Source organism: Natator depressus, chromosome 6 (genome assembly GCF_965152275.1).
Source record: "Natator depressus isolate rNatDep1 chromosome 6, rNatDep2.hap1, whole genome shotgun sequence".
NCBI classification, from domain to species: Eukaryota; Metazoa; Chordata; order Testudines; family Cheloniidae; genus Natator; species Natator depressus.
The window spans coordinates 19836439-19856514 of record NC_134239.1 but is presented as its reverse complement, the minus strand read 5'-3'; the positions used below and the strand labels follow the sequence as shown (position 1 = coordinate 19856514).

At 44.5% G+C, this 20076-nt stretch overlaps 1 protein-coding gene across 3 annotated transcripts in view; it reads right to left on the bottom strand.

The window, feature by feature from the left end:
- CPT1A (carnitine palmitoyltransferase 1A) overlaps positions 1-14243 on the bottom strand; it is a 69070-nt gene extending 54827 nt beyond the window's left edge. For 2 of the 3 annotated variants that reach the window (XM_074954711.1, XM_074954713.1), the window contains exon 1: positions 14110-14227. The gene's annotated coding sequence lies outside the window, so the exon portion shown is untranslated. Of the gene's footprint in view, positions 1-14109 lie in introns of all 3 variants that reach the window. The other variant, XM_074954712.1, reaches the window with a different exon arrangement.
- Between the last annotated feature and the right edge of the window lie 5833 nt (positions 14244-20076).

Genomic DNA, 20076 nt, shown 5'->3' with positions numbered 1-20076 from the left:
CACAGTCACTGCCAACGTTTCAAAATTACTTACTATTATGCAAGATTACTTCCACTTTGCCATCAGTTTCAGAGTTTAATGATAAGCAACTATTCTGCACGGCCATGCCAGCAGGGTGGATTTGATTTAAATCAATTTGATTTAAATCATGATTTAAATCACTAGTCAGGAAGACTCGATTTAATCATGGTTTTCGACATAAAAGTGCATTCTTGTTGGTTGTTATAACCTTAGTATATATTCCTCACAACTCAGAGATAGATGTAAGTTTCATTTTTAGAAGATACAGTAACACCTTGCTTAACGTTGTAGTTATGTTCCTGAAAAATGCGACTTTAAGCGAAACGATATTAAGCTAATCCAATTTCCCCATAAGAATGAATGTAAATGGGGTGAGGGGTTAGGTTCTAGGGAAATCTTTTTCACCAAACAAAAAACTATACACACACACACAGTATAAGTTTTAAACAAACAATTTAATACAGTACACAGCAATGATGATTGTGAAACTTTGGTTGAGGTGGAGGAGTCAAAGGGTGGGGTATTTCCCAGAGAATGCCTTACTGCTAAATGATGAACTAGCATTCAGCGGAGCCCTCAAGGGTTAATACAATTGTTGCTAATGTAACCTCACACTCTACAAGGCAGCACGAATGGAGGGAGGGGAGACAGCATGGCAGACAGAGACACACACCCTGTGGGTGGAGGAGAGAGAGATGTGCATTACCCCTTTAAGTATGCTGCCCCACTCTTAGTACACTGCCTTTTTAAGTATATCAGGAAGATGAGACAGCAACTGCCACCAGCAAGCTCTCTCCGTCCTGAGCCCTGTTGTGCTGCCACCCTGCTCTATATGGAGAAGGGGTAAGTGGGGGCAGGAGCAGGGGGGAAGAGAACACCCTGACATTAGCCCCCCCTCTTCCCGCACCGCAAGCAGGAGGCTCCCGGGAGCAGCTCCAAGGCAGAGGGCAGGAGCAGCACATGGCAGTGGGGGGAGGGACAGCTGAACTGCTGGCAACTGATAGCCTGCTGGCTGGCTGCCGCACAGCGAGCTTAGGGGAGTTGATGGGGTGGCTGCCGGTCCACCCTGGTTCCAAGCCCCACCGGCTAGCTCCAATGGGCTGCTCTACCTGCAAGCAGTGGACAAAGCAGGCGGCTGCCAAACAACATTATAAGGGAACATTGCACAACTTTAAGTGAGCATGTTCCCTAATTGATCAGCAACGTAACAACGAAGCAATGTTAACCAGGACAACTTTAAGTGAGGAGTTACTGTACACACTATACATTTTTAAACAGTGATTTAGTTTGAAAACTTTTTCTGATATAGCTGTAAAACTAATCTGAAATGAATGATTCGTTGGTTATTTCATTTACCAAATGTAACTGAAGCAGATATTTATGAAGTCATTGGGAGGTGAACTATCTCCAAATCAACAGGTTAATCATTAATATTTGGAGGATTTTCTTGTCATGCTGTATTAGGAGAAGAACATCACCAGACAGACATTTAAATTGTTTTATTTAATTAAAACAACAACGTTAAGTATTCTGGATTTTTTTCTTCAACAGCAAGCATATAATATTTTAACAAAAAAGCATATGTCGCTCACTTCTCACATTTATCTCCAGACTTCTTCTCCTTGTCCAAATCTATTCCGCCCCCAACAATCTTCTATTCATTGAACTTTTTGAAACTTTGCACTTTTAGAGAGAGGAAAGGGATTGACTCTGTGTACACAAATTTTCAGAGGGACAATAGAGTTGAGGTCTGTTATTTCTCACTTCTATACATTATTTATTTAAAAACAGTTTTGCTGTTAACAAGCATGCTACCTCTGGAGACACAAATCCACAGTTTGAGACCTGCAAAACTAAGCATCTCTGATGGTATTTTCTAGACTGAGCACTGAGTCCCACTGGGTAGATAGAAAGATTAACCTAAATAATCTATACAGAAGCCCCTGGCACCCCATAAGATTGGGTCCCTAATCCATGAACTATTGGAACTCATTTATAAAACTTTTCTTAAACATTACACAAATATTTTGTCCCATACTATAGAATTAGAATTTATAATCCTGATTCCATAATGACATATCTTTGAGCTATAATGTATCTTAATTAAAACTGTCTTTAGATAAAATGCTTTTTGAGGAAAAAACTTTAAAAAATCCAATTTAAATAAAAAAAATTGGATTTTTTAAAAAAAAAACATTGATTTTTATCCACCCTGCATGCCAGCAATCTCCTTTCCATTATAACCAACAAATGAACTGCAAAAAAATACTGCAAGATCCCGCACAGCAGTAATCATTAGCCTTAATCAAAATATCTTCATCTGGATGTAGGTTTGATAAAGGTCATATGCCAAAGAAGAGCACAAAGGTGCAAACACTGCTGTTTGCCTTATTTTTCCCTTATCTCAGGAATTTACCATAGTTTCTACTTCCAGCTAAGTACAGCTGGGTGGAAACAAAAGCATAATCATCATCGAGGGGAAAACATGAGAGTCATTCACCAGGCAGGTCAGAGATGAGGTTGTGGAACAGCCTGTTTTGCTGCCTCTTCAGATCTCCAACAGAGTCGCAGTAACCGCCAAAAGAAAAAGTTAGTAAAAAAATTAATCTAATTCTCTAACATTCCTGTCTTTTCGTATGCAAATTAATTCTCAGAAACCAGCTCCTATTCCTTATGAATAAGGTCCACAGTTCTAACAGCCATCTCACTCTCACTGGTTATTCACGCGATCTCATAGCAAAGTGACCACCTCATTATGTCAAAAATACAGCACTTGATTCACACAAAGTAAAATGCTGGATTTTTATAGTTCTGTAATAATTTTCTTAATATATAACTATGATTACACATACATCAAGCTGAACTCCCTTGTATGTCTATCCCAGTTTGGATACTGCAGAAGAATTGAAGTCTATCAACTCATCTTGTTTGATGTTTCTGTGAAACACAACCTGTGAAGCACAATCAGGCTCCACTGCTCCCTCCGTCTGCTACCATTGCTGTTAAATGCACTATTGGGCTGCATCTACACTTGCAAAAATAATAATTATAATCACTAAATTCACTGTTAGTGCAGTTCACAAGCTATTTGTGTGCATGTGTGTCTGCAAAAACAGACTTATCTCTGCCCCATTGCCCTGCCAGCTCTCCACCCTTGCCAGCCGCATAGATACTGCAGTCAAAAGTGCAAAGTAAACAGAAAAAAATGAAATACATTTTTTCTTGTGTCTTTCCATTTTAAAAGTTGTGGGTATTATTTTTAATAGCAAGAACAAGATTTTCAGGTAAAAATGTGATTTTCAAGTTGGTGCCTTTTACAATGTGGTCTACTATAGTTTAAAATGTTTGTAAACTCATCAACTTGAAAATAGGTAAAATATGCTTCAAAAAACAAAAGTCAGATGACAGGTTTCAGAGTGGTAGCCGTGTTAGTCTGTATCAGCAAAAACAACGAGGAGTCCTTGTGGCACCTTAGAGACTAACAATTTTATTTAAGCATAAGCTTTCATGGGCTAGAACCAACTTCATCAGATGCATGGAGTGGAAAATACAGGAGCAGGTATAAATACATGAAAAGATGGGAGTTGCGTTACCAAGTGTGAGGCCAGTCTAATGAGACAATTCAATTAACAGTAGGATACCAAGGGAGGAAAAATAACTTTTGTAGTGGTAATGAGAGTGGCCCATTTCAAACAGCTGACAAGAAGGTGTGAGTAACAGTAACTCACATCTTCTTGTCAACTGTTTGAAATGGGCCACTCTACCTCCCAGAGAGACAGCAGTATGTCGACAGAAGAAGCCCTCCCATCTACCCAATGCTGTCTACACCAGGAGTTTGCTGTGGATTTACTGTGGATTTTCCACACCCCTGAGCAACAGTTATACTGACATAAGTTTGCAGTGGAGACCAGGGCTCAATGAAACAGTAGTTAAAATTGCGATGTCTGATTGAAACCTATCTACACTAATGCTCCCGCTGATGCTCAACCAATGATAGTGGCAGGATATTTTAAGATAACAGTCCTAATGAAGACTAAGCTCTAAAATTGAAGACTCTGCTCTACAGGGGTTAATGCTCTGCACACCTAGAAGGAAGGTAACTGACTCCACTACTGCCCAACCAAGCCAACATGAGAGATGAGTAGTAAAAACTAGTGATCTCTATAACTTATATTTCAGAGTTTTCCCTATTCAAGTAATAGTTTGTTCTATACAGCTCATACTAGAGAATTCTGTTAATTAGAGTATCAGTTTGGTAATTTAGGGTCACATTCAGGCTTGTTATGAATACAACTCCATTAATTTCTGGGGTACTTTATCCACCTTCATCATGGCAGAATTTGGCCTTCAGGGTAGCTGACTACTCATGCTTAAAGATGCCAAAAAACTCTTCATTGGTGTGAATCTGGTGCTCACATAAGGCAGTATTTGAACAACGACCTCATAACATGGAGCTAATCAAGAACATACAATTTAGTAGAATTCCAAAGATACCTTAGACTGGGGATCAGGTTTTTCTAGAATATTACATACTCATGTATAGCTATTAGGATGCGTAATTGAACACTTCTTGGTATGCCACTCAAAGAATGCTAGAACTCATGTCCTCAGAAAATTGTGTGAAGAAGCACTTGGTTCTGAAGCACTTAAATTGCGACCCAGATAGAAAGAGGATTCTGACTATTGGCTATTTATATTAGTCATTCATGACAGGAAAGTAGTAGTATTAATAGCTTTCCAAGTTTAAAAAAAAGTGGTAAGACAGCAGAAGCTCAGAATCAGGGTAGCTATCTCATTTCCGTACCTCGTGACACCCCTGCAAAAGCTAATGTCTAAATTTGCCTGTGAAAGCCCTCCAAGGACTGTTATTCACTTAAGTATTTCCATTTCAAAGCAGTGCCCTATTTTCCTCCAATTCTACTCATCCTTACTGATATCTAATCATGCTATTCCACCTTAACAGGTAAACAACCCAAGACACACACAGAAACTCACTGCACTTAAATCTTATCAATGCAACTGATAGTACAGTGACTATGACAAAGTTGTATGAATAGTCTTAAAATACATCAGACTTGCAACACTGTTTAGAGAAATTCGCAAAGCAAAAGTGAAAACAAATATTCACTGCACAGAAATGGCTTGAGACTTGCATGGGCCAAAATGTTCTGCCTGACAGCTGAATCTGATGGCTATAGCATAAGGATGGAGCAAAAGGAATAAAGACAGTAATATCAGAGACAGACAGAATGATATTTCAGATGTACATAGCCCTCTTAAACCTGAATTAAAGAAATATTCAGTTTAACCACTATTTAACTTGGATGAAAACAAAATTAAGCTGACTGACTCTAGCAAACATTTAACTGGGGTCATAGTACCACTACAGTTAAGACTGGCACTAGCTTACTGTTTAACAGCCAAATTTTGAAAAGTACTCTAAAATCTGCATGCTGACCGATTTGTTGTGAAAACTTCTGTGCCTTGGGGGGTCCAGGGTATAGAGTTAGTAGTTCAAATGTTAGGTTGTTTGAGCAAGGGGTTCCTAAGATGCAGCCCCCACCCTCCCACCCCAAAAAGTCACAACGTCAAAATTTAACAGTTTTAAATTTTTTAACACACTTGGGGCTCGAACCATGGCTCTCATCCTCTTGAAACTCATACCACCTATCCAGGATTGATCTGAACTAGTGTCTGACAACCACTGTCCGTTTGGGAAAGTAATATTTAAAAAGTTATTCAGGGTTACAGTTGCATCTACAGTGAGGAGCCAAAGTCCTTCACATACGTGCAGCAACACTGGGGATGTGTTGCAAGCCAGAATGTTTACAGGCAGCCTGATGTCTGAGTCTTTGGGTGGCTTGCTGGGGCCAATGTCAAAGACCAAGCTGCACCTATGTATTGTGAGCTTGACTATTATCTACACTGCAATACAAATCCTGTGACACCAAGTTTCAGAGACCAGGTAAACTGACTTGGGCTCATGGGGCTTTGGCTGCAGGGCTAAAAATAGCAGTGCAGCTGTTCAAGTCTGGTCTGAAGCCCGGGCTTGGAGACCTACCCCTCCCCCATGGGGCTCTCAGCAGTGTCGCTGTTCAGGTTTGAGCTGGAGTCCAGACTTTGAGACCCCATAAGGAAGGGAGGGTCTCCAAGTCTTGGCCCCAGCCCAAGCCTGAACATCTCCACTGCTATTTTATAACCCGCAAGCTCATGTCAGCTGAGGCCACGCCGTAAGTCTTTTTATTGTAATGTAAGCAAATCCCTTGATTCCCGTGGTCAGCCTGGGGCAGCTTTCTGAGAATGTTTGTTGTTCACATTAGCTGCTCTTGACCTGCATTCTACAGCAGATCCTTTAATTCTGCCACTTACCCCCTTTCCCCTCCTAAATTTGGGCAATGCTTGGGGGGAGGAGGGGAAGAAGAAACAAAAACTAGTGACGCTGACCTGCATGTAGACCTGACCAACAAAACCCACTGAGGCCCAAACAGAACCATAATGGGGGAATCTGGTTACAAAGTTCCATTTTGTAGTATAAAAATGGCTTCAGAGTTTCCAAACCATGCTAATAACTTGCATGGTCCAAGTTCTTACTATGGTTTGGGAATATCATTAAAGACCCACCTACCCTATTAAATAGAATTGTGTTGTAACCAAGTCACTCAACATAGCTCTATTTTGTGAGTTCCGGGGCCCCCTTGAGAGCCATGAACTGGTTTCAGGGGGTCCGCCAAAATAAACCATAGAGCAGGGCCAGCATTAGACTTGCTGGGGTCCAGGGCAGAAAGTCGAAGCCGAGCCCCACCACCCGGGGCTAAAGCAACTTAGCTATGCATGGGGCCCCATGCAATTGCCCTGCTTGCTAACACCGGCCCTGACTTTTAATCTACTGGATACGCAGAAAAACAACTGTTGTGACACAGGTGGTCTGTGTAGGTTTTATAGCATAAGAGGGGGGTTAGAAAGAAAAAGGTCAAGAACCCCGGCACAGAGAACACCTTATTCCCAAACCAGCTGGGGCTGATATCCTTGTAGAATTGACACAGAACTTTCAGCTGAGGTGGGAGAAGAAAATATTGGACTAAATAGGACTTCTATTAACTGATACAGTTATAAAGAATCATTATAGCTCCACACTGGAGAAGTCATGAAGACACATACACATATAAAAAAAAGCTTTGACTTTGAACCACTCCAGTCTCCTGCGTTTCATAAACTGACTGCTACTCCCAGTACACTGGAACTAGGTCAGAGGTGAGGAGTGGGAAGGGTTTCAGGAAACTTAGTGCCAAACAAGGGAGTCACAAATACAAGCTTCAAAGCCATATTTACTACCCTTTCACACAAATACACACCATGCCCTCAGGTGCAGATATTAAACAGTCCTGTTTCTCCTGCTGAACCGTCTTTAGTCAGCAGTTCAGAGCTGATCATGAGTGGAGAGCGTTGAAAGTAATAACTCTGTGCCCCCAGCAAGGATTCTAAGGAATCAAACCAGTTTAGCTAACATATAGAGTAAAATGATGCTGGGGGCCAAATGACAAGTGAAGGCACAGATATTCCCTTTGCACGTATCGTTTCTCCAGGCTGTTCTGCCTACTATGCTTGGTTTCCCCGTCTGGTTCCCTTCGTTTGATCCTTTGACCACACTCCTGTCCCTGTTATTTCATTAGCTGTCCCCCGTACTCATTTGGTGTCCAGGTCCTGTGGATCCCCCTCTTAGGCTGGGGGTGGGGGGAGGGATCCTTTAGCAGTGGTCGGGTGCCCGGATCCCAATAGGATCATGTTAACAACTATAAAACCCTTCCCCTTCAGGCAATGCTCGAGAGAAAAGAAAACCATCTCCTGGGGGGCATGGCAGAGCGGGACAAATGATTATTATCTCTCTCTGTATCTCAATGGAGTTCAATAAAAATTCTGCTTTTCTTCTAGAAGTAGTGTGCTGCTGTGATCGTCCAGTTTTAATTATTTATTTTTTTAAGGCACTGATCTAAACTGAATGCTGTGTTTCATGCTTCCCTATTATAGGGGAACTGACTGGTAAATGGTTACAGCAATGGTTCCCAAACATTTCGGCATCACGTCCTCTTTTTAATTTCCAAGAAACCCTCACCCCCCCACCTCTCCTTTACCATCATCCAACCCGCCCCCCCATCCTTGTCCCCTGACCATCCCCCTCAGGACACCACTCCCTATCCAACCCACCCTGCTCCTTGTCCCCTGATCTCCCGGGACCCCACCCCCTTTCCAACCCCCCTGCTCCTTGTCCTGACCGCCCCCTCCCGGGACCCTCGGAACCCCACCCCCTATCCAAACCCCCTGCTCCCTGTCTCCTGACTGCCTCCCCACCCTGGGATCTCCTGCCCCTTATCCAACCCCCCCACCCCCTGCTCTCCACCCCTTACCAGGCCACTCAGAGCGGCAGGACTGGCTTACTGGAAAGCCTGGGAGGTGGGTGGGCACAAGCTGCACTGCCCACACAGCGGCACAGCTGCGGGGGAGGGTGGACAGGAGGGGAGGGGCCAGGGGCTAGCCTCCCTGGCCGGGAGCTCAAGGGCCAGGCAACTTCACGCCCCCCTGGGAATTTCTTCATGCCCCCCCAGGGGGGCACACCCCCCAGTTTGGGAACCAATGGGTTACAGTGTTTTCCACATCTAAGTCACCAATCCAAAACCAGTTCTGACTAATAGTAACCAAGTCATGTAACATTTACCTGTTTGGAGGCCTATGCAAAATGAGCTGGTGGCAACCTCAGGGCTGCTCTACACTTAAAAATGAGGCAGCAGCACAGCTTCAGCGAAGAGGCTACCTACACCAACAGGAGGGCTTCTCCCAGAGGCGTAGGTGCTCCACCTCCCCGAAAGCCGGTAGCTAGGTCGATGGGAGATGCTCTCCCATCAACATAGCGCTGTCTACACTGGGAGTTAGGTCAGTATAACTGTGTCGCTCAGGAGTGTGGATCTTTCACACCCCTGAGCGAAGAAGTTATATCATCATAAGTTGCTAATATAAACCAAACCTAAGTATGCTTAGAAGGATTAGATTTTTATCCATAAATGAAATATATTTCAGATAGGCAAACTAAGAAAAGTGCTACTTAAGCACTTATTATATTTCAATTTAAGGATATTTGCTTTGTTATTAGAACCTCAGAGTTACAAACACCAGAGTTACGAACTGACCCGTCAACCACACACCTCTCTTGGAACTGGAAATATGCAATCAGGTAGCCGCAGCAGCGACAAAAAAAACAAAACAAACAAAAAACAAATACAGTACAGTGTTAAACGTAAACTACTTAAAAAAGGGAAAGTTAAAAAAAAGATTTGACAAGGTAAGAAAACTGTTTCTGTACTTGTTTCATTTAAATTAAGATGGTTAAAAGCAGCATTATTCTTTTGCATAGTAAAGTTTCAAAGCTGTATTAAGTCAATGTTCAGCTGCAAACTTTTGAAAGAAGAACTGTAACATTTTATTCAGAGTTAAGAACAACCTCCGTTCCCGAGGTGTTCATAACTCTGAGGTTCTACTGTATAGTTTGACAGCTGATATTGACAATTTGCGTTTTAACTGTAATAAAGCTTTAACTTTTTGAATCTCAGCATCTACTGTCTTTAAATAATTGCCCCCCCCTAATATTTTCCCACAACTGTGAAAATTTTAATCAACAGAAATCCAGAAAAAAATGTTTAAAACTCCTAATTTTGCACAACTGTGAAATTTTGAACAGGTAAATTAAAAAAAAAAGCTTAAAAATAAACAATGTTACTCATCAAAATTATAAAAGAATAATCGAATTCTACCAAGTCTAAGAATAAACTATTTTGTCAATAGTAGAGGCACATGGGCAAATAAGGATGGGGGAACCTGACTGCAGCAGCCTGAGCTGTACTTACTGCATAAATACTAGAGGACTTCACTCTAAAACTGCCACTCCAGCACACTTCCACAGCAGCATGCTACAGGTAGAGGAAAGGCCCTTTAATGTACAGGCTAAAAACTCAGACAGCTCACACAGCTCAACTCAGTTCAAAGGCAAAATTGCTACAGCTCTGACATTCACTTATCAGGAAAATACTAGTAGAAAGATATTTTCCTTATTCTCTGCCCATATATGTTCTTTTCTATACAGTACCAAGCCTAGAAAAAGGCATTACTTCAGGCCTGTACTGCAATGCATGTTATTCCGTACATCCACGCAAAAGCCACCTTTTATGACATTCTGGAAGTTTAAAGTACATCCTGCTACATAAAAGCCAGATACGTAAAACCAAAACACCATATAGCTATTTTGCTATGCAGCAAGGAAAGGGCTGACGACTGGTGGGTTGTTTTTTGTTGGGGGTTTTTTTGGAGGGAGGGGGGATTGGTTTTGCTGTTGTGAAAGATACACCTAAGCATTTACATTACCGGAATAATGGCATTCCACTAATTACCTTCTGTAATATTCCTGCGGTAACACAGAATTGCAATGCTTACCCTCTGTACATTAACCTAGATAACTGGAGTGACAGGCTTTTTATTGGCTAAGCATACATTCTCCAGTGGCTCAAAACAGCTATCAGTATGACTGCTAAGCAGGGCCAACGAGGCAAAAAAAGTGGGGTCATCTCAGGCAGCAGATTATGTGATTTACAGTGCAAGTGGGTAAGGCGGGCATGGGGGGAGGGTTCAAGAGGTAGACTTTTCATTTGCCCTAGGGACTAAAAAGAACAAAAAACCAAACCAAAAAGAGTCAAACACTGGTGTCATCATTTAAATAGACCCCACAAAAAAAAGCTGATTTGAACATGCAGGGAGGACTGCTTTACAATTGTTTATATGCATATTTTCCTAAAAATCTGGAGTTTAGGAATACTTCACAGTATACTGCAAGTCCTAGAGGACTGTACTGAATTACGATACCCAACTTAGTTGCATGCCAATTAAAAAAAAAAAAAAGCTTCCATTTAAGTTGCTTTTTATACAGGAAAGCTCTCCAAGGTTGGGCTTATAATCATACATTTTTTAAAGCAGCAAGAAGTTAGACCCACCAGTCCCATTATCTCTGCATATTGTAAAGGTTAACCATTTTTCCTGACAAGAAAACATTTGAATTAGACAGTCTTAGGCATTTTTGTTCTCTCTTTTTTTACCCCTACCCTCCCACCAAATAATTGAGAATACATTCGGATCTGCAGTTTAGTTTTACGACGCTCTGATGTGTCATTTGAAGGGCACTTCCACTGCGCAACCCAACCGGTATTGCTTTTCTTGAAACCGCACTCCTCCTCCACAGCACTAGAAAGTCACATGACTGCTGCAGAAAAGTAGGTGAAAGGTTATGCTGCTGCAGAATGGGCTACTGAACAACAAAAGCTCAATTTGTCTTTTACACTCCGGACTACAGATCCTGTTTCACTGCCAGGGGTCTAACAAAATGGGAAGCGCGGCTGCTAACAAGAAAGGAGAGTTTAAGTGCAGACTTTAAATGCATTCCCTCTTTAAAAAAAAAAAAAGAGAGAGGGAATAAAGCTGAGTCTTAAAGTAGAAAAAAGATACAGCCCAACACAGAACTAAGAATTTGATACTAAAAAAAGGTATTTTGCCCAAAGTAAAACTGAAAGACTTTTTTCTCTAATTGTTTTCAGTAGTAATAGCCTTTATAGCAGGTAAAAAAAATGTTCAGTCTGATTTCCAAGGGTTTTTCTAAACATAATTGTTCATTTAAGGAAAAGGTCCATAAGTGAAAGCTGTAGCTCCCCAACATTTTATGAGTTAGAAAGCTCAGGCACTAGTAGTTAGCTTTCAAGCTACGCCAAGCCTGTTGCAGAGCTTGGAACTTGTAACAGGACTGGAGTCTGCTCCTCTCGGTTCCGGGTCTCTCTTTCCTCCCCAGACTGTCCCATTCCCAAGCTAATGCATCTGATTCTCTCTCCAACTACAGATGTAAGGCACTAGTATGAAGTTTAATACTTTAATAAACAGCTTACAAATGTACTCTCTGGATCTCTGTTGACATTCTGTATTTATGCTAGTCACATGTTTGTAGTAGTGGTTTTAAGTTGCATTATCTCAATCAATCATTTTCAGTATCCACAGAGACAGAAACATCAGTCTGAGGACTGGTAGCTACGAAACCTCAGTACAGTACAATGCTGTACAGTACTGACATCAGTGAGAGCAGTTTCTCTCCATTATTATTTATAGGCTGTATAATAAGGTGTATAATAAACTGATTAAAGTAAATATACTTTTAGATCTGGAAAGACAAGTAATCAGACACTTAGGGAAGAGAATAGTGTAATAAAAGGAATTTAAAGATATTCCCCATTCTTAGACCTAGCACTCTTAAAGACACCATGATGCAAAGTGTAATCTTTCCTGTTAAAATTTACTCCAAAATCTAGCCTTTCAAATAAGCAAAACAAAATTATATATTACATTTCACATACACATACATACACACACACACACACACACACACACACACACACTGACCATGTAAAGTACAAGTCAGCTGCAAGGTAGAAAAAGCATTTGAGTTATAAGACTTGAAATCTCTTGCACTTGGCTATACTTACACTTGCCTTTCGGGGAAAATTTCCTCTGGTGCAGCAGATTCACCAGAGGCCATACAGCAGTGTACAGACTGCATTGAGAAGGGTTTTAAGTATCTTGAGTAGTATTTTATATGAACTTCCCTGATGAAATCAGTAGACATGCCTCACTTCCAGGTGTTTTCTATATTCAGATGTTAGCTAAGAATACTGACAGGTATGAAATAGTGTTAAGTCTTAGTCACTCAACTACCACTTCGAATATGTTATAGTTCCAGCATAATTAGCTTGCTTACTGGGTGACAGCAACCCAACATGCTGACCATCCCGAACACAGGAAAGAGTGCCATGGCAGAGCATGAAAAGTTAATGAAAATTTGGAAAGCAGCTCGTGATAGCTGATTGTGAAGGTTTTTTTTTTTAGCCAACATCCACTCTCACTATCCCACTTTCCTAGAGCTACAAATTACACTGGGGGACATTCTAACCACGAATTACATATTATTTACCTTCAAACAGCCTTCTCCATCCCACCATCACCCCTCTCCCTATATTTATAGCTTCACTGTTCTAAAATGAAGTCAAGACAAATACAGTCAACGGATGCAAAAAGTCACATTTTTGTGATGTACCCGCCCTTTCTTGTACCATACAGAGAAGGAGAGAGAAGATGCTACAGAATATCGTTTACTTTGTGTATTTGATCACAGAAACTGGGTGTTTTGTAGCACAACAAATGAAAGGTTTCCACAACTTTCAGGGCCTGACTATTTTAACTTTCATGTATAGATATTTCCTTGTACAATGGCTCTGCAGCACAGTTACTGTTTTGCATTTGGCCTCATTTTAGACTGTGGCATTTTTAACCAGAGTGAGCTCAGTCAGAGAATGAACACTGGTTCAGACGAGGTGGACGCTGGCCCCGGTGGGTCCGAGCCGTGGGGTGCCTGCAAAGTAATACTGACAGAGAATCAGCTGGATACCCTTTCCCTTGAAGGCGCTCTGGGTGGGTGAGGCAAAATGACTGACGTTTCATTCATTCCTCAGTGCGGGAGCCCGTGCCGGGAGCCAACCGTCAGAACCACCCCTGCGGGAGCGCCGCGCAGCGAGCACGGCGGAGTGCCCGGGAGACTTGCGCGGGTAGGGGGGTCGCTTCCAGGATCCCCAGAGGCCGGACTCCCCCCAGCCAGGAGAAGGGGGCGGGGAGGGAACCACGTTGTTGACTGCAGGGAAAAGCTGCACATGCCGCTCTGGAAGTCACTCAAGCTGAGGGCAACGTACAGGGCACCCCCCCACACACACACACACACCCTGCCCCTCTGCTATGCGGGGACCCTGGTTGCTCACCCACCCCCAGCCCCGCCTGGGGAGCCCCCAACCCATCGCCCCGCGCCACCACGCCCAACCTAAACCCTTCGCTAATGGGGACCCCACTACTAAGGCGGGATTCAACCCCACCGCAGCCCCTCCCTCTCCCAGGGGGCCCCTGCTATGGGGCGCAGCTCTACCACCCGGCCGCTGCCGTGTCCCTGCGCAGAGGGGTGTCCCTTACCGGGGCTCGCGGCGACGATGAGGAGACAGACAGCTACAGGGCGCGCGCGCGCGCGCGCCGGCCGGCCGGTCACTCACTCACTCACACACACACACACGCGCGCACACCCAGCCAAGGCACTGAAGGAGCGGCGCGAGCGCCGCGGCTACCGGCTGCGCCTCGATTGGTTGAGACCCCGCAAGCAGCCGGACTGGGGGCGGGGCGCTGGCCAGAAGCTCGCGGCGCCAGAAAGGGGCGGGGCCTCGAGGGGCAGGGAAGAGGCGCGCGGGGAGGGAGGAAGCCCCCGCCTCCTCTGCGCTGAGTGCTCGCCCCTGAAGGGGGTCGACGTTGTGACGTGGGGCGGGGCTAAAGGAGGAAGCGTGGAGGGGGGGCCAACGTGGGGGGAAGGGTCCGCTCAGGGGAGGGAGAATGGGGGCTGTTGGAAAGGTGGGGGTGTGCAAGTCTCTGGTGAAAAGGGACTGATGTGAGGCAGAGGCGGGGACAGGCTCTGTAGTAGTCAGGGAATAGCTGGGCTCATGCTAAGGCCCCTTACCAAGTCACGTTGCTTTTCATATAGGAATCCTCCTATGGATATTTGCTTATTGCTGAACAGTACCTAAGTGGGAGGGTAACCATCATCCTGTGTGAAATTCATACAGGGGCCATCGCTCCTGCCTCTAAAGCCAAGATATAAGGAATAGAGGTTTCTTTATAGTGAAGGAGAAAAAGTAATAGTCCCGAGAAAAGCTAGGCAGGATCATTTTAGAGAATAGGAGAAGATGATAAGGAATGAAGCAGAAACACTGGATCTAACTGTCCCCTCACATAACTAGGTGTAACTTCCACTGAAGTCAATGTGGGTTGTATCTACTCAGACCATTGCTGAATTAGACCCTCATTACATAATGCTGAACCTGTTTGGTTACATTGTTTAGTGTTAAAGCATTGACAGAATTAATAACAAGGAGAGAAATAATAGCTTCTGGCCCATACAATAAAATGCAAAAGATAAGTACAGTCAGTCTCACTGAAGGACAATAGCTTCTTTGAAACAAACATTTGTCATTGTGGACACCTTGGAAAGAGTGAAAAACATGACATTGGAAAACACAGGTGAAAGATACGTAGAACCTTGCTGGTAACATAGCCCTGAAATCCAATACCATTCACCCAAAGAACTGCAAAAAAGAACCATTGGATTTTAAGACAATATGCAGATATCACACTTCCTGGAAAAAGACTTCATGTTCTTTACATAATTCCAAATAATAAAAGTACTACAAAAAAAGTGGATCTACATTTTGTCACAAGATAAAGCAAAATAAATTTCAGATATTTTCTCATTTAAAAGTACTGAAAGTTTAAGTTTGAACTCTTAACTTTTTCAGTTTGAATAAGGGTGATATTGTTTGATTAGAATTTTATAACAGCTGGATGGCCATTCTTTTTTGTGGTAAGGGAAGTAATTCTATCAATATGAATTCATGTATTAAGGTTTTTCTTCTGATTTTTTTTTAAACCTTTGAAATATCAAATACATCAAGTCTGGTCTTCTCGTTTTGTTGGAGGACTTCCTAGATGTCTCAGGTCATAATCAGCATGTTTTCCTATACCATCCATAAGTGGAAGGGAACAAACTTTCAAAGCATGTCATCTGGAAGAAAATGCTGGGGTTATTTATCATCTCTGCCAAATAACTATGCCAGCTGTTCCAAATCAGAGAGCACCAGGCTAGAGAGTTTGCTTTGTCACAACTCTGATCCTACTTCAGCTAGAACTGATAAACATGAAGTAGTCCCTGAGAAGGTTTGCATTATATGGGCTCAGAAAAGTCATAGACGCAAACCTAACTTGACTTTCCCCACCTGACTAACACTACAGCCACTCCTGCCCTGGATTACTGGAGCTGCTGCCTCTCATAACTTGGCCATGTTGCATTTCCCAGTAACTCAATCAGACATGAGACAGATGCTAAACTGCTTGAAGTGAAACCCTTTGTAGTAGAGCCTGGCCTGGGCCATCTCCCAGCATGACAGAGGGTGTTACTGGAGGTGTTCCCCCTCAAAGATTGGCCATGAGTTGTTATCTCCAGTTAAGAGTATGCTGTGATGCTGCCTTTCATATCTGGGATATGGCCCATGTCCTGGCATGCAGTATGGCCTTAAGGAGTCCTGTGCTGCTAGAAGTGCCTTTCATTTCCCAATGAAGACATTTCAGATTTCTTTTCTATAGCTGCCATATTTCTCATTTCTAAAGATGTGAGGAACACAATCAGCAGAAATATGATGTGACCGGCTCCATAGGACTTTTCCATCTGACCTTCGCAAGCTAATGAGATCTGAATGATCAGCGAAAGGTCTAAATTACTGCACTTAGCAGTAGGTGGTTTGAAACAACTTGTTGGTGTATTTCAACACATTTGGCGCTCCTAAAATTAATCACATCCAACAAGCTTCCCCTGCCTTTCCAAGACTCCCTTGGCTGCTGTATGTGCAGTTAGGGTTGCTAACTTTCTTGATTGCAGAAAACAGAACACCCTTGCCCCACCACCTACCCTGAAGACCTGCCCCTTCTCCCCAGCCCCACCCCCACTCACTCCATCCCCCCTTGCTCCATTGCTCGTTCTCCCCCACCCTCGCTCACTCACTCATTTTCATCGGGCTGGGGCAGGGATTGGGGTGCTGGAGAGGGTGAGGGCTCTGGCTGGGGGTGTGGGCTCTGGGCAGGGACGTCCCTACCTATGGTGGTGCCCTACGCAGCCCGAGCACCTGCACCCCCCCTGGAGGGGGGCTGGCCCCTCCGTGGACGGGCGGGGGGCACTCTCAAAGGCTGCAGGGCCGCAGGGGCATGAGCTGTCGGGGGCAGCAGCAGGGCAGGGAGGCCCAGGGCAGCACAAGGGATTAATGGGGGGCCTGGAGGCTTGGGGGAGGGGGCTTGGAGGAAGGGGTCAGGCCCACCCCTACACTCAGCAGTGGTGGTGGGGGGAAGCAGAAAGCAGTGGTGGTGGGGGGAAGCAGAACAATGCCGCTGGGAGCTGGCAGAGCGGAGTGGGCTGGAGCCGAGTCTCTCTGCTTCCCGCCGCTGGTGAGTGCGGGGGCGGGCCTGACCCTTTCTGCTGTCTCCAGTACCCCCGCTAATCCCGTAGGCCCATCGCTTGAGGAGAGGGTTTGGGGGAAGGGGTGGAATCAGGGCGGGGGTCAGGCGGAGCAGGGACGGGAAGAGGTGGGGCAGGGCGGGAGCTTGGGGGAAGGGGTCGAATGGGGGCAGGGCAGGGGCCGAGCAGGGGGGATGGCTGGGGGATGGGCATGGCCACTGGAGCCAGCGCCGCATACGCAGCATGCAGCTGCCTAGGGCACTATGAAATTTGGCACCTGAGGTAGAAGTAAAACTCAAACAGCTTAATGGGACTAAATCGGGGGGCCCAGATAATCTTCATCCAAGAATATTAAAGGAATTGGCACATGAAATTGCAAGCCCATTAGCAAGAATTTTTAATGAATCTGTAAACTCAGGGGTTGTACCGTATGACTGGAGAATTGCTAACATAGTTCCTATTTTTAAGAAAGGAAAAAAAAGTGATCCGGGTAACTACAGGCCTGTTAGTTTGACATCTGTAGTATGCAAGGTCTTGGAAAAAATTTTGAAGGAGAAAGCAGTTAAGGACATTGAGGTCAATGGTAAGTGGGACAAAATACAACATGGTTTTACAAAAGGTAGATCGTGCCAAACCAACCTGATCTCCTTCTTTGAGAAAGTAACAGAATTTTTAGACAAAAGAAACGCAGTGGATCTAATTTACCTAGATTTCAAAAAGGCGTTTGATACAGTGCCACATGGGGAATTATTAGTTAAATTGGAAAAGATGGGGATCAATATGGAAATTGAAAGGTGGATAAGGAATTGGCTAAAGAGGAGACTACTGAAAGGGGTCCTACTGAAAGGTGAACTGTCAGGCTGGAGGGAGGTTACCAGTGGAGTTCCTCAGGGATTGGTTTTGGGACCAATCTTATTTCATCTTTTTATTACTGACCTCTGCACAAAAAGTGGGAGTGTGCTAATAAAATTTGCGGATGATACAAAGCTGGGAGGTATTGCCAATTTAGAGAAGGACTGGGATATCATACAGGAGGATCTGGATGACTTTGTAAACTGGAGTAATAGTAATAGGATGAAATTTAATAGTGAGAAGTGTAAGGTCATGCATTTAGGAATTAATAACAAGAATTTTAGTTATAAGTTGGGGACACATCAATTAGAAGTAATGGAGGAGGAGAAGGACCTTGGAGTATTGGTTGACCACAGGATGACTCTGAGCCGCCAATGTGATATGGCCGTGAAAAAAGCTAATGCAGTCTTGGGATGTATCAGGCGAGGTATTTCCAGTAGAGATAAGGAGGTGTTAGTACCATTATACAAGGCACTGGTAAGACCTCATCTGGAATACTGTGTGCAGTTCTGGTCTCCCATGTTTAAGAAGGATGAATTCAAACTGGAACAGGTACAGAGAAGGCTACTAGGATGATCCAAGGAATGGAAAATCTGTCTTATGAAAGGAGACTCAAGGAGCTTGGCTTGTTTAGCCTAACCAAAAGAAGGCTGAGGGGAGATACGATTGCTCTCTATAAATATATCAGAGGGATAAATACCAGGGAGGGAGAGGAATTATTTAAGCTCAGTACCAATGTGGACACAAGAACAAATGGATATAAACTGGCCATTGGGAAGTTTAGACTTGAAATTAGATGAAGGTTTCTAACCATCAGAGGAGTGAAGTTCTGGAAAAGACTTCCAAGGGAAGCAGTGGGGGCAAAAGACCTATCTGGCTTCAAGACTAAGCTTGATAAGTTTATGGAGGGGATGGTATGATGGGATAGCCTAATTTTGGCAATTAATTGATCTTTGACTATTCATGGTAAATAGGCCCAATGGCCTGTGATGGGATGTTAGATGGGGTGGGATCTGAGTTACTACAGAGAATTCTTTCCTGGGTATCTGGCTGGTGAATCTTGCCCACATGCTCAGGGTTCAGCTGTTTGCCATATTTGGGGTTGGGAAGGAATTTTCCTCCAGGGCAGATTGGAAGAGGCCCTGGGGGGTTTTCACCTTCCTCTGTAGCATGGGGCCTGGGTCACTTGCTGGAGGATTCTCTGCACTTTGAAGTCTTTAAACCATGATTTGAGGACTTCAATAGCTCTGACATAGGTGAGAGGTTTATTGCAGGAGTGGGTGGGTGAGATTCGGAGGCCTGCGTTGTGCAGGAGGTCAGACTAGATGATCATAATGGTCCCTTCTGACCTTAATATCTATGAGTCTATCAGTATGCCTAAGGACTGCCCTGGCTCTGGGCTGCGGCTGGGGATAAGGGGTTCAGAGTGTGGGAGTGGGCTCCAGGCTGGGGCAGGGAGCTGGGGTATGGGAGGGGGTGTGTGCTCTGGGCTGGGGCCAAGGATGAGGGATTTGGGGTCCAGGAGGGGTCTCCAAGTTGGGGCAAGGGGGTGGGACACAGGGGGGGTTCGGGGTGTGGGATCCAGGCTGCGCTTACCTCAGGCAGCTCCCGGGAAGCAGCCGGCATGTACCTCTGGCTCCTAGTCTGCAGGTGCTGCCCCCGCAGCTCCCATTGGCCTCGGTTCCTGGCTGATGGGAGCTGTGGAGCCGGTGCTTGGGGCGGTGCCTGCACCTTGGGCAGGGGCAGCGTATGGAGCTCTCCTGGCTGCCCCTGTGCCTAGGAGCTAGAGAGACATGCCGGCCGCTTCCAGGAGCCGCGCAGAGCCAGCCACTGCGGCCAACTGGACTTTCAGCTGACGGGAGCCACCAGGGTCCCTTTTTGACCAGGCATTCCGATCGAAAACCAGACACCTGGCAACCCTATGTGCAGTATGGCTTCCCTGTTCTAAATTTTCTTACACTGTTTCTGTATCTGGAAGACCTCCATTATATTTACTTGTGTCTACTCTGGACAAAATAGCATTTAGGCCATGTCCACACTGG